The sequence below is a fragment of the Phytophthora infestans genome, genomic scaffold, assembly GCF_000142945.1.
Source record: "Phytophthora infestans T30-4 supercont1.2 genomic scaffold, whole genome shotgun sequence".
Classification (NCBI taxonomy): Eukaryota; Oomycota; class Peronosporomycetes; order Peronosporales; family Peronosporaceae; genus Phytophthora; species Phytophthora infestans.
This window is the reverse complement of record NW_003303757.1, coordinates 5156164-5167615: the sequence shown is the minus strand read 5'-3', so window position 1 is coordinate 5167615 and position 11452 is coordinate 5156164. Positions and strand designations below refer to the sequence as shown.

Here is an 11452-nt window from a genome sequence, read left to right as displayed (position 1 = left end):
GTCCCTTGTCTCCACTGCAGATAGCACATTCCCGCACGTATTCGACCGCGTCTTTTCTCCATCCGTGCCAGTAGGCTTGACGTCTCACCTTTTCCGTTGTCTTCGTCTTGCCAAGGTGTGCAGAGAAGATATCGGCGTGACAGTAGTGAAGAGAGGTCTCGATGAACGGCAACGGCACGACAGGAACGCTTATCGCTCGGACAGGCCCAGCACGTGCTCCCAGATAAACAAGTCGCATCAGGACTCCGTTCCTGATTAGGTAATGGGGCGACATCTTCAACACGGTCACCCTCAGTCGGGGGTCGAGAGCTAAAGCTCCGCCCTCAGGAACGCCTTCAAGGCACACATCCAAGGCTCCTTCTCTTGCTCCTGTACAAATTTATCGGAATCCAACCCGAATGCATTCACCGGGGACTGATCAACCCGTGAAACGCGTCCTTGCAAGTCCTCTTCCTATTCATCCTGAGTAAGGGGTTCCGGTACTTCGAGGTTTGTTATTGCTGGTTGGGCGTCCACGCGAGGGAGTCCATCAATCTCGGGAACACCCGTTTCAGGGGTCTCCCCGACTGAGGTTGGAACACGGGGGCGTTCCAGCTCAGTGTTCCTTCGCCCCGAGTGTCCGTTCCGGAAGGCGGAGGCGTGGCGTCTTCAGCTTCCTCGCTTGCGGGGTCGCCGTTATCCTCGTCGAGCAAGTCAGCCATCCGTATTGCGCCTACAACATTAGAGTCAGGTCGATGATACAGTCGTGATAAGCCGTCTGCGCGTCCCATTGAAGTTCCCGACTTGTGGTAGATCTTGAACCGCAGCTGCGATATCTCCATCGCCCAGCGAGCCAACTTGGTATTGGTTGTCCTAGTAGATGCTCCCAAAATCCACTTTAGGGCCTGATGATCAGTGTAGAGGTCGAACTCCGCATGACTAAGGTAGCTTCGAAACTTCCGAGTTGTCCAGACAATTCCCAAACACTTAATCTCCGTAGTTCCACTCGTTTTGTAAAGCCAGTTCCGTTGGGACCCCACCAACATCTTGCTCGCAAACGCTATGGTTCTGTCACGCTTGTCAACCTCCTGCATTAGGCACGCCCCTACGGCCAGATGAGACGAGTCCACGAACAGCATAAAGCGCGCCTTGAAATTGGGGTACACCAATATGGGAGGCTTCACTAGAGCTCGCTGAAGCTGGCGGAACGCCACTTCATAGTCGTCGTTCCACAGGAACGGCACGTTCTTCTGTTTCAGGCGCTCCAAAGGTGCTGAATTAGTCGCGAAGCCTGATATGTAACGCCTAAAGTAGCTGGTCAGCCCTAGGAACGCCCTCACTGTATGAAGGTCATGAGGTCTCTCGATGTTCATCACTGCCTTTTCCTTTTCAGGGTTCGGCATGATACCCGTAGGCGTGACAATATGGCCTAGGAACGCCACTTGGTCACGCCCCAATGGCACTTCTTCATCTTTAGCTTGAACTTCGCACCTCGGAAGTGTTCCAGTACCTGATGCACGCGAATCAGATGAGTCGGAAATTAGTCGCTGAACACTACGCAGTCATCAAGGTACACGAGACAAGCTCTCCACTTGAGGCCGACGAGAACGTTCTCCATCAGGCGTTCGAATACAGGAGCGGCGTTGCACAAGCCGAACGGCATCACTAGCCATTCGTAGAGACCAAACGTGCTGGTAAAGGCCGTCTTTTCCACACTGTCTGGGTCCATGGGAACGTTCCAATACCCAGAGGCGATGTTCATCGTAGAGAATAGAGAGGCGATCCCGAAAACGTCCAGAATGTCATCAATCAACGCCATCGGATAACTGTCCTTCACAGTGACAGCATTCAGCTTCCGATAGTCAATGCAAAATCGGATACTTCCGTCAGACTACCTGACCACTAAGACGGGACTAGCCCAAGGGCTTTTCGACGGCTGGATGAGGCTAAGGTCCAAGTATTCCTGTATTTCCGATTCCATGACGTCACCCTCAGCTTTTGAGACTCGATACGGCGGCTGTTTGATCGGTGCATGCGTTTCTGTGTCCATGCTGAACTTAAGGAGTTCCGTTCTTCCAGGTTTCTTCGAGGTCTCCAAGTCTCGCAGGTCTCTTAGCATTTCCGCGAAAAGCCCTCTCTGCTCGGCACCAATCGAGGAGTCTTCAAAGTCCACCTTAAAGTCATCCTCATCGTCGTTCTTCATCGCTACGATCATTTCCCCCTCAGGCGTTCCAACTTCGGCAACCACACTGTCGTTACCAGCACTCAATACAGCGCTGACGTTCTCAGCCGCTCCACTTTCAGAGGGAGCGCGGGTTACGAACGCCGTTTTTGGGACGATCGTCACGGCAGCGACGTAAGCTCCGGGTAGTATTTCCACTTCTTCGGTGGAAGCGTTGCAGACTTCCACGAAGACCATTCCTTCTGTACCGCGCAGAGCGTCCTCGCCACTCTCAGTGACTTGTTCATTCCCGGAACGCTTTCCACCAACACTACCAAATTGTCCTTCACCCTTCCTCGAGCTCTTGACTTTACCAGCGCCTGACACCCAGGCTCTAGAAGCACTCTGGCCGATACTGTAGCTGCGTATGTCTCTTCCACCGTCATTTCACCCAAAGTGATGACATGTCCTGTTCCTTTTAGCGTCATCATTTGTTCTTCCAGGACAATCACGGCGCGGAACGCCTTCAGTGAGTCCGTGCCGAGAATGGCGTCCACGAACAGATTGTCGACCACCCCGAACGGGAGCGTTCTTTCAAGCGTTCCAAGTGTCACAGTTAGGTCAACAACTCCGCGTACTCGTAAAGCGTGCCCGAAAACGCTGTCTAGACTGCCCTATAAGGTCGCAGAGTCTCCGACGCTCGTCCTAGTCTTTTCAACACCCGCTTGTTTACTAGGCTGGCGACTGCACCCGTGTCGACCAGCATTTCAGACGGACAGCAGTCGATGAAGCCGTCAGATAGGGCCTGCACTCCTCCCACACTACAGATGACGCGCTTGCCCGTCGCCCCAGCGTCGTATGTAGCTTCTTCCTTGGCTATCTTGCAGAGCCCCGGTCTTCTTATACCTTTCGGCGCTCTTCTCGTGTTCGCACGATACACTTCGGGGTTTGCTTCATCTATTCTGATCTCCTCGTTGCTGATTGGCAAACTGAGCTTCACTTTCTTCCATGGATTTACCCCATCTGTCTCAGTAACCAGTCCCACTATTTCGGGTTTTCTCTTTCTCCTGTCTCACAACTTATCACGAATGGTCGGGGCTTCCGTCTCAAAATAGCTCCGAGTCCAAGTCATCGCGCGATTGAGGAACGCCTCCGTAGGCGTTCCACCTACTCCGAGGAGGTACTCACGCAGAACCTCCTTGTCTAAAACGTCTTTGCCCTCCTTGTCTCGTAGCGGGGGAACCTCTCTTGCCGCACCGGCTTGTTCCACTCCTTCTGAATCCTCTGGATCGCGCTCCGTCGGGGCGTTCCTTTCTTGTTTCAGGAGCTCGTACACACGACTCCTAATTTTGGAATGCCACCTAAATGGAAGCGTTCCGACCTTCTCGTCGGCAGTGCTGGTGTTTAGAACGGTGCGATCGTCGAGCTCGACACACACGTTCCGCTCAAAGCTGCGCTTCCCGTCCTCTTCAGCTGTTTCTTGTAATTCCGTGCCTGCGTTCCTTTTATCGGAAATCACACCTACTACAGGCGGCAGGCGTCCCGTTTATTCACCAAGCGTTCTTAAAGTCTCGATTCGCTCGTTTTGGCCCTGTAGCTTTCCGGTCATATCAATCCAGGCGAATATTCAGGCGTTCTTAGCTCTCCTGACGAGACTTTTCGTGTGCGTTCCAGCACTTCCTCTGAGATCCCTAGTACCGCACTCATTTCCAATAGAGTCGGCGTTCCCTGTTCCTCGGCGTTCCTTTTTGTTCGCAGCAGAACGACCTGTTCATACACGGGGTACAATCGCTCCTCAAGTTCCTTCTCGTACTCCTCGGGTACATCCCTTGCTCTGTGACCTTCACCGTGCTCGAGCATATCCAGCTCCTCATCGGTGAACAGGCGGTCGTAGCGTCCTGTATAATCCTTCCCCTTGGTACTTTCGGTCTCTTGAGTGGTAGTCGCACTAACCACCCCTATTACCGCCGAAACTTGGTTTGCTCTTGCACTCGCGGAATCTTCAGTCGTCGTTTCCAAGGCATTTTTGTTGATCCCAGACGTCGCACTGAAGCGATCCGGTGCTCCAGTATCGTCTTCCTCTTCTCGTCCGGAACTCTCTGTCGCTCCATCTCCTCGTTCTCGCGTTGCGGCCAAGCGTTCCGTTGCTTTTTCCGCACTCTCCTCTCTTCCCTCGGGCTCACTCAAAGAGCCGCTCGTTCCCCATTCTGCCCAAAGCTGGGTCGTTCCGTTGGACTGCTCTCTATTTCAGATCCCAGTTTAGAGCCCACCCGTTTCGTTGGAATGCTCGCTTCGTTCAGTTCCAGTTTAGAGCCCACCCGCTCCGTTGGGATGCTCGCCTCATTCTTGCCCAGTTTGGAGCCCACCCGTTCTGTTGGGTTGCTCGCTTTATTCGTTTCCCGTTCTACAGTTTCAGTCTTCGCACTTGAGGCTGGAACGCCTCGAGTACCTTTCACATCCGTCACACTTCCCTCATAAGTCCTCTCGGATCCACTAGTAGTTAGTCTAGGTGGACCCTCACCTCTCGGCGTGTCGCCCTTTAGGCAAGAGGAAGTAGCGACACTTCCTTCCCCTCCCTCCTGTCCCCTTCATTGCTGAGGCGTTCGGGATGCCGCGGTGGCCTTCCCAGCGGTCGCGTTATGCGGCAGGCTACGCAGGCGGTCCAGGCTAGGGGCGTGCCACCGAGTGGTCCTTCTTGCCGCAGAGAAAGCACTCCATACGACGGTGTTCTCCGTTCCGGTAGGATCTTGGGACCTCGGTCAGCTATACTCAATAGAAAAGTGACTCAGCTCGTTGCACCTATTGTATCGCCCTTGTCCTCGCGGGCAGGTTTCGCGACCACATCCCATTCGTCCACAGCGACCACATACAGCTTCTCCTTCTGTCGTACGGGTGTCAGGGCCGAGTCTGATCCTCAGCGGGCCTAAGTTCGACGGGGCGTTCCCAGGAGTCGAAGCGTTCTGAGGCGACGAGGTGTTCCCAACCGGAGTCGGAATGCCTTGAACAGGAGGAACCGGAGGCACTACCGCACGAATGTATCCCGGCTGCTCTCCAGCGTCCTGTAGCTGTTTCTGCATGGACTGATTCATTAGCTGCAGCTGCTGTAACATCTACGACTGCGTCGAGTTCGCGTTACTAGAGCGGGTCACAGGCGCTCCATCGTCCGCAAACTCGTTTTCTTCCTCGACTGGCATATGCAGATTCTGTAAATCAGCAGGTCACAGGCTTCTCGGATCGTCGCAACCATGTTACCATTCAGCACCGCCTTCATCTGCTTGTTCCGCAGGCCAAACAGGAAGAACTCGTATCTCATGCGAGGCTCATGGTAGTTCAGGGCCTCGCACATGGTCGAGATGCGATCATCCCACTCTTCAGCCGACTCACCACGACTTCGCTTGGCGTTCTTGAGGCGGTTCCAAAGTTGGGCCGGCGTTTGGCAGATGAATCGGTTGTGGAACTTCGCTCAGAGGGTCTCAAAACTATCGATCCTCGCGTTATACCACCATTCCTGACCCACCTTACCTCTGAGGCATTGCTCGAACTCCGTCAATCTCATTTGGCTGTCCATCCCGTAGGTACACCTCTCAAAGGAGCGCCAAAAGCTGCCGCCCTCTCGTTCGTAGCCGTCTCCGAGTATAAAGGAACGATCACATTCACGGCGTTCCTCAACTCATTCGGAATACCCACGTAAGGAACGGCTCGTCGATGGTAATCGGAGCGTTCAGGAACGCCCTCGCATCGATACTCAGCACCTCGAGATCCGGAGCTTTTTTCAAGGACTTGGTTCCTCAGATACGACGGTGATGCTCCTCCTGCCGCTAGAGGCATCCCTAGCGAGGACAGATTCGGATACTCCTGAGCTGGTGTTACAGGAACTGCGGGCCAAGCGGGTAGCGTTCCATCCTGGTCCACCCGGCATTAGGTTAAGTCATCGACTCTTACGGAGAATAGAGCGCTCCCGCCCTAGGCGTTCCGCCTATCATCCCGTTCCTGTAAGGACTAATCCCCTTCGAAGGTACGCCTCGGTACGCAGGAACCGGTCCCAAATGCATCCCCACCGACATCGAAGTCTTCGCAGGTGTCGGAGCTCGAGGAATCGGAGGTATCTGGTACTCAATTCGATGCGCGCTCGAAGGTCGTTCCAACTCCGTACGCTCCAGTCTGGCCGACCCAGGCGGGTAGCGTGCATCTAGTCCCGTCGTCCGTGAGCGTGGCGTTCCAGCGCTAGACTCACGAGACAACGTCAGTTTCCTGAGTACTTGATAGACCGACTCTTCCACCAGCGCTTGCAGCCTCGAGTCGGTGGAAGGCGTTCCAGACCGGACGGACGCTGCTATCGAGCGAGCCGGGGTCGACACAGATCTGGCAGGTGTCGACGCAGACTTTGCAGGTGTGGTCATGGACCTCACCGAGGCAGTCGTTGATCGGGCCGGCGTCGCCACTGATCGGGCAGGCGCTCCTCCTGATCGGGCCGGCGTGGACATCGACCTCGCAGGCGTACTCATCGATCGAGCGGTCGTAGCCACTCGGTCATCAGGTCGTCCCGAACGGTACGTAGTCGTTCCCGGTGTCGTCCTTCCCCTTGCAACCCTTGCTTCCGTGCTCGCGTTCGTCGGGGTGGTTGCCTCCCTGGCGCTTCCAGCATCCCTGAGGGGTGTCCGCGAGGGGCGTGACGGGTCGAAAGAGAACGCCACTTCTCGGGGCGTTCCCGACATGAGTGCTCTCAGCTTCTCACTCTGTCCGGGACTCCGAGCTAATTGCTCCAAGATGACTTCCAACCGCTCTTGTTCCTCGCGCGTCTCGGGTTCTGACAGGAACTCTTTCATTATTCCCAGCAACTTGTCTCTCTCAGCGTCGTCCCGTTCTTCCGACTCGGCAGACCGAGGCGTTCCGACGACCGCGGGAACGTCTCCACTTCCTCTGACGCGGCCCTCTTCTCGTTCGCCACCACCGGCAGTACTAGGCGCGCACTTGTCCTCCTCGTAGATCTCGGATTGGAACAGCGACTCGGGCAGAAGTGGAGACGTCTATCTGCCACCTTCTTCCCTTGTCTCACTGCCGTTTCACTCACCGGACCAACCGTGGGCGCTCATGGCGTTCCCACTTCCTTTTTCCTCCCTCTTCGGCGTTCCGTTGACAAAGGGGTGGCTCACTCCGCGTTTACGCTCCACGATTCTTCGGCGTGAAGATAGTCTGCTTCTCCACCAAATTGTCGCCGTAATCCTGGTTAGGTCGGGGTCGTGTATCTAGCAGGCCGATGTAGGAACTTAGGTTTATCACGTAATTGTGAAGTTGTTGCTGTATTCTTGAGCACTTCTCTTGTAAGAAGGAAAATCACGACTGAGCTTCTACCTAAAGCTCCCAGCTGAGCACTAGACTCCTTACTTGTCTGTAAATCGCTCCCACGTAGAGGTCCAACGCAAATTCTCACCCTTGTCGAAGGCAAGGCGTTCCACGCTAAGCTTGGAACGCCGCCGATTGGTCTGGAGGGCACAGTTGCTTGGACAGGGCCTGCGACTTCTGCAGCAAGCAGATCTTCCGAACGCAGTCCGAGAGAATGGCGAGTCCTCCTTCTATCTGTACATGCAGCTCTAGATCGATCACCAACCGAGCAACGCACTTCGTAGAATTAACCGTTCCTACATACACGAGGCATTCACCTAGTCCGCTACTGTAAGCTTGGGAACACGAACCAAACTACGCTATCGTGTGCCCGAGGAATTCCGTCAACAAAAATATAGAGTTTTCGCGCTCCTATTCCCCACATAAATGCATAATAAGTAAGTTCTTGAAGGGCCTAATTTATGGAAGAGAGTGATTCATTTGCCCGAATGGCCAACCGACTATTAATATACAGTTATACCCCCTAACAAGCATAAAAAGGACTTAACCGACGGTCTTGGCATCCGAAATTATTTTCTAATTCCAGACACAGTAAGCGAAGAGAGGGGCGGACCTAGGTCCGCAAACGGGCTAGTGTCCTACCTTTATTTCAATTTAACCAGTATATACTATCTAAAAGTCGATGCTATGTTACCTCAGTCGGGCAAAATAGCAAGTGCCTTTATGGCAACTTTCCAGTTAGAATGGCATTTGACAATTTCGATATGGGAAAGGCCTTGCGACAGCAATCTAATATAGTTTTGTTTCATTTCTTTTTTTAAAAGTTCTTGTATTCCTAACGGTACCGGTACACTGTTGCCAACCTTCAAAACTGCACGTTGAGCTATTAATACCTATTTGCGAGAATGGGCGGAGTGGTATGTGTAAAGACGAATGAATGATTGGACGGGGAGAGGGATATTTGCATTAACCGATAATTACTGAGTAATTGCTCGATATAGGATACGTGTTATAATACACGTAAGCAGCACAATACCAGGGATATGAGCAATGTACCATGTACAATAACATATGGACCTGCTTCGTATGCCATTCCACCCGACGTGGCACGTTTCCGCCGTTTTAGTCCAACGGATCAGAGCTGCAAGATTTATTTCTTCCCAGAATTCGAAAAAAGTTGTTCAAATTTATCGAAAAAGGTCGCTCAAGCTCCTCGAAAAAGGGCGTTAAAATTCTACTAACTTTCAACCGCCTTAAACTTGCTAAATGTTGTTCATCGGACTGTACATGTACTTAATGTATTATATAAGGTGCAGCGGGGCTGCCGTAGCTTTAGCGTCAGAGGAAGATGTTCGACTCAAAGAGTCACTAATACCAAGTTCCTTATCCAAAGGACACTTACAGCCCACGACCAGGGCTCAGCGCTAATACCTAAACTTTTATGCTTCAAAACCAGAAATGTTTTGTTTACTATTATTGCGTCCAAGCCGCCTAGGGTAAATGTATCTGTTTAACTATATAGCATTGTTAAAAGCATTGTTAAAGCTAATCAAATGCATAGCGTGTGGCTTTCAGCCAACGTACCAAGAGACCTTGTTAGCTCTCCAACTTATGTACTGAGAGTTGGTTAACTCTCCGGGTACTTCGTACTCCTGTGTGTTCCACACCAGGTAACCCCGTTAACCCCCCCCTCACTAAGATGAGAACATTCCGTTCTCGAAACTTTCCTTAGCGAGGTCACGTCTTGTTAAGACGGCAATAGTTACTACACCTCACGCCAGCGTTGTACAGCTCCGTGAGCTCACAAACGCCTACACATCGTTGATGCCCAACTTCTCGTCGTCGGTCCACGACCCAATGTTCCAAGCGCACCGCGCATCTTGCTCTCAAGCAGTCTCAGACCTACGCTATCGCCCCGCACCTACCTTAAGAGCTGCAAACCGCTTAGAGCTATGCTCTTGACTCATCCGAGTAGTCGCCAACAGCTCAGCGGTTTAAATCTCGCTTCACAAGCGATAGGTCGGTGGTTCGATCTCACCAGGGCATCACCCTCTCGTTCCATGTACGATTGTCCTCGCTTGGACAAGCTTAAGGGCAACACCCTTTTAGCTCAATGGCTGAGCGTTGGCATTGAGAGCCACAGGTCGGTGGTTCGAACCCACCAGGGCACAGCCCTCTCGCTCCATGAACTGTTGCCCTTGAATGGACAAGCGGAAGGGCAACATCCTGTAAGCTCTGTGGTCGAGCGATGACTTTGGAAGCCACAGGTCGGTGGTTCGATTCCACGTGGGCGCAACCCTCTCATACCATAAGTAGTCCGTACTCGGACAAACTTACAGGCATCGCTGTTATAGCTCGATGGTAGAGCTCCAGCCTGGAAAGCCAAAGGCCAGTGATTCGATCCGCGTCCGGGACACACCACTTTCGCTGTTACAGCGCATCCACATTTGGATCAAGCTCATCGAACAAGTTGTTTCAAAACATCTATGCGTCTTTCGGGACGCGTGTGCCTGAACCTTATTCAGCACGACACGAAGCACCTGCTTCCTTCGGGACCACGTCTCCAACACCACGAGGGCTCTCCACCTCCTGCTGCCGCTGCGAGCGCCGCTCATACGTACGAGCTGGCTGCTGCAGCCACTGGCCAGATCCTGAGCTCAACTACTGACCTGTTTGCTTCCCACTCTAGTGGGAGGCGCCCAGCGCCTGGCGACGCTGTCGCACGCCATGGTGGCGCTTCGGCACAGGATGTGCCCGGTCGTAGGCGTCCACGACGTCAGGGCAATCTTGCCGGAGGACAACCTCAAACACTTATGAGTTCTGTGAGTGAAGGTGACCCCTCCACTTCACAAAGTACTGGGTACGACGCTGACGTCTACGCCGCACCTCAAAGCATTCCACTTGATAGTGGAGCTCACCGTGCCCACCGAGCAGAGTAGGAAAAGGCCTTGCTTCGGCTGAGTTCTCGCGGGGAGAGTCAGCACTTGCCGGAACGGCATCTGCGTCCATACGACGACGGTGTTCACGACGCGAACGTTCACGTTCACCGCCCGTCGGCCGATCTCGAAGAGATGCTCCAGGTTACAGTCACCACAGGTGACTCACAACCAGGTCCCGGGCCTTGAACGTCCAATCGCTCGGCTGAACGTTCAGCTTGCCTTGCTCCTGCGGCTCGAGCACTACCCCATCGGTCTGCGGATGGTCCGCTGTGGACATGTCCAAACGGGTGCCGAGCACTTTGAAGAGGGACGTCCAGAACTTCGCAATGAAGCGTGGGTTTCGATCCGAGATAAATGCCTCAGGCAAGCCATGTTGGCGAAAGACTTGGTCTAAAAACAGACAAGCTGTACCTTTACCACCAATGGTGTCCGACACCGCCGCTAAATGAGCCATCTTGCTCAATCGGTCTACAAAGACCGCGATACCCGTTTTGCCCGCCTTATCCTTGGGAAGGACAAACACAAAGTCCATACTCATGGATTGTCAACATCCCTTGGGGGCAGGCAAACCAATGGCGCTGCCATGATCGGCGCGGATTTTGTCCGTTGACACGTCTCACACGTGCGTACATAGGTGCCGACTCACTTATACATCTTGAGCCACCAGTACATCGAGCTCACCGAGCCATAGGTCTTCTCCCGACCTAAGTGTCCGCCCACGGGCGTATCATGAACATCATAGAGGACTCGATACCTAAGATCCTCATCACGAGGAACGACTACACGAGGGTTATCCTCAAAGTCGGTGTTGTAATACAGCAGGCCGCCATCGAGCGAGTATCGATGCAGCCTCGCCCGTAAGCGCCCAGAAAATTCCTTGTCAGAGTCTTTCAGCTCTTCGCTCCTAAGATCTTGTAGCAGCGCTACGCACATGTCGTCCTGTGCATACGCTCCGCGTATCAAGTCAGACACTGACGATGTCACAGTCGTGGCATGAACTAATTCGTAGTCCGGCCTGCGCGAGAGCGCA

The 11452-nt window shown here is 53.4% G+C and overlaps 1 pseudogene across 1 annotated transcript; it reads left to right on the top strand.

Moving 5' to 3' along the window:
• Positions 1 to 9705: 9705 nt before the first annotated feature.
• On the top strand, positions 9706 to 9778 carry PITG_25596 (annotated as a pseudogene). The gene has a single exon. The product of its transcript is annotated as a tRNA-OTHER (tRNA).
• Positions 9779 to 11452: the final 1674 nt, after the last annotated feature.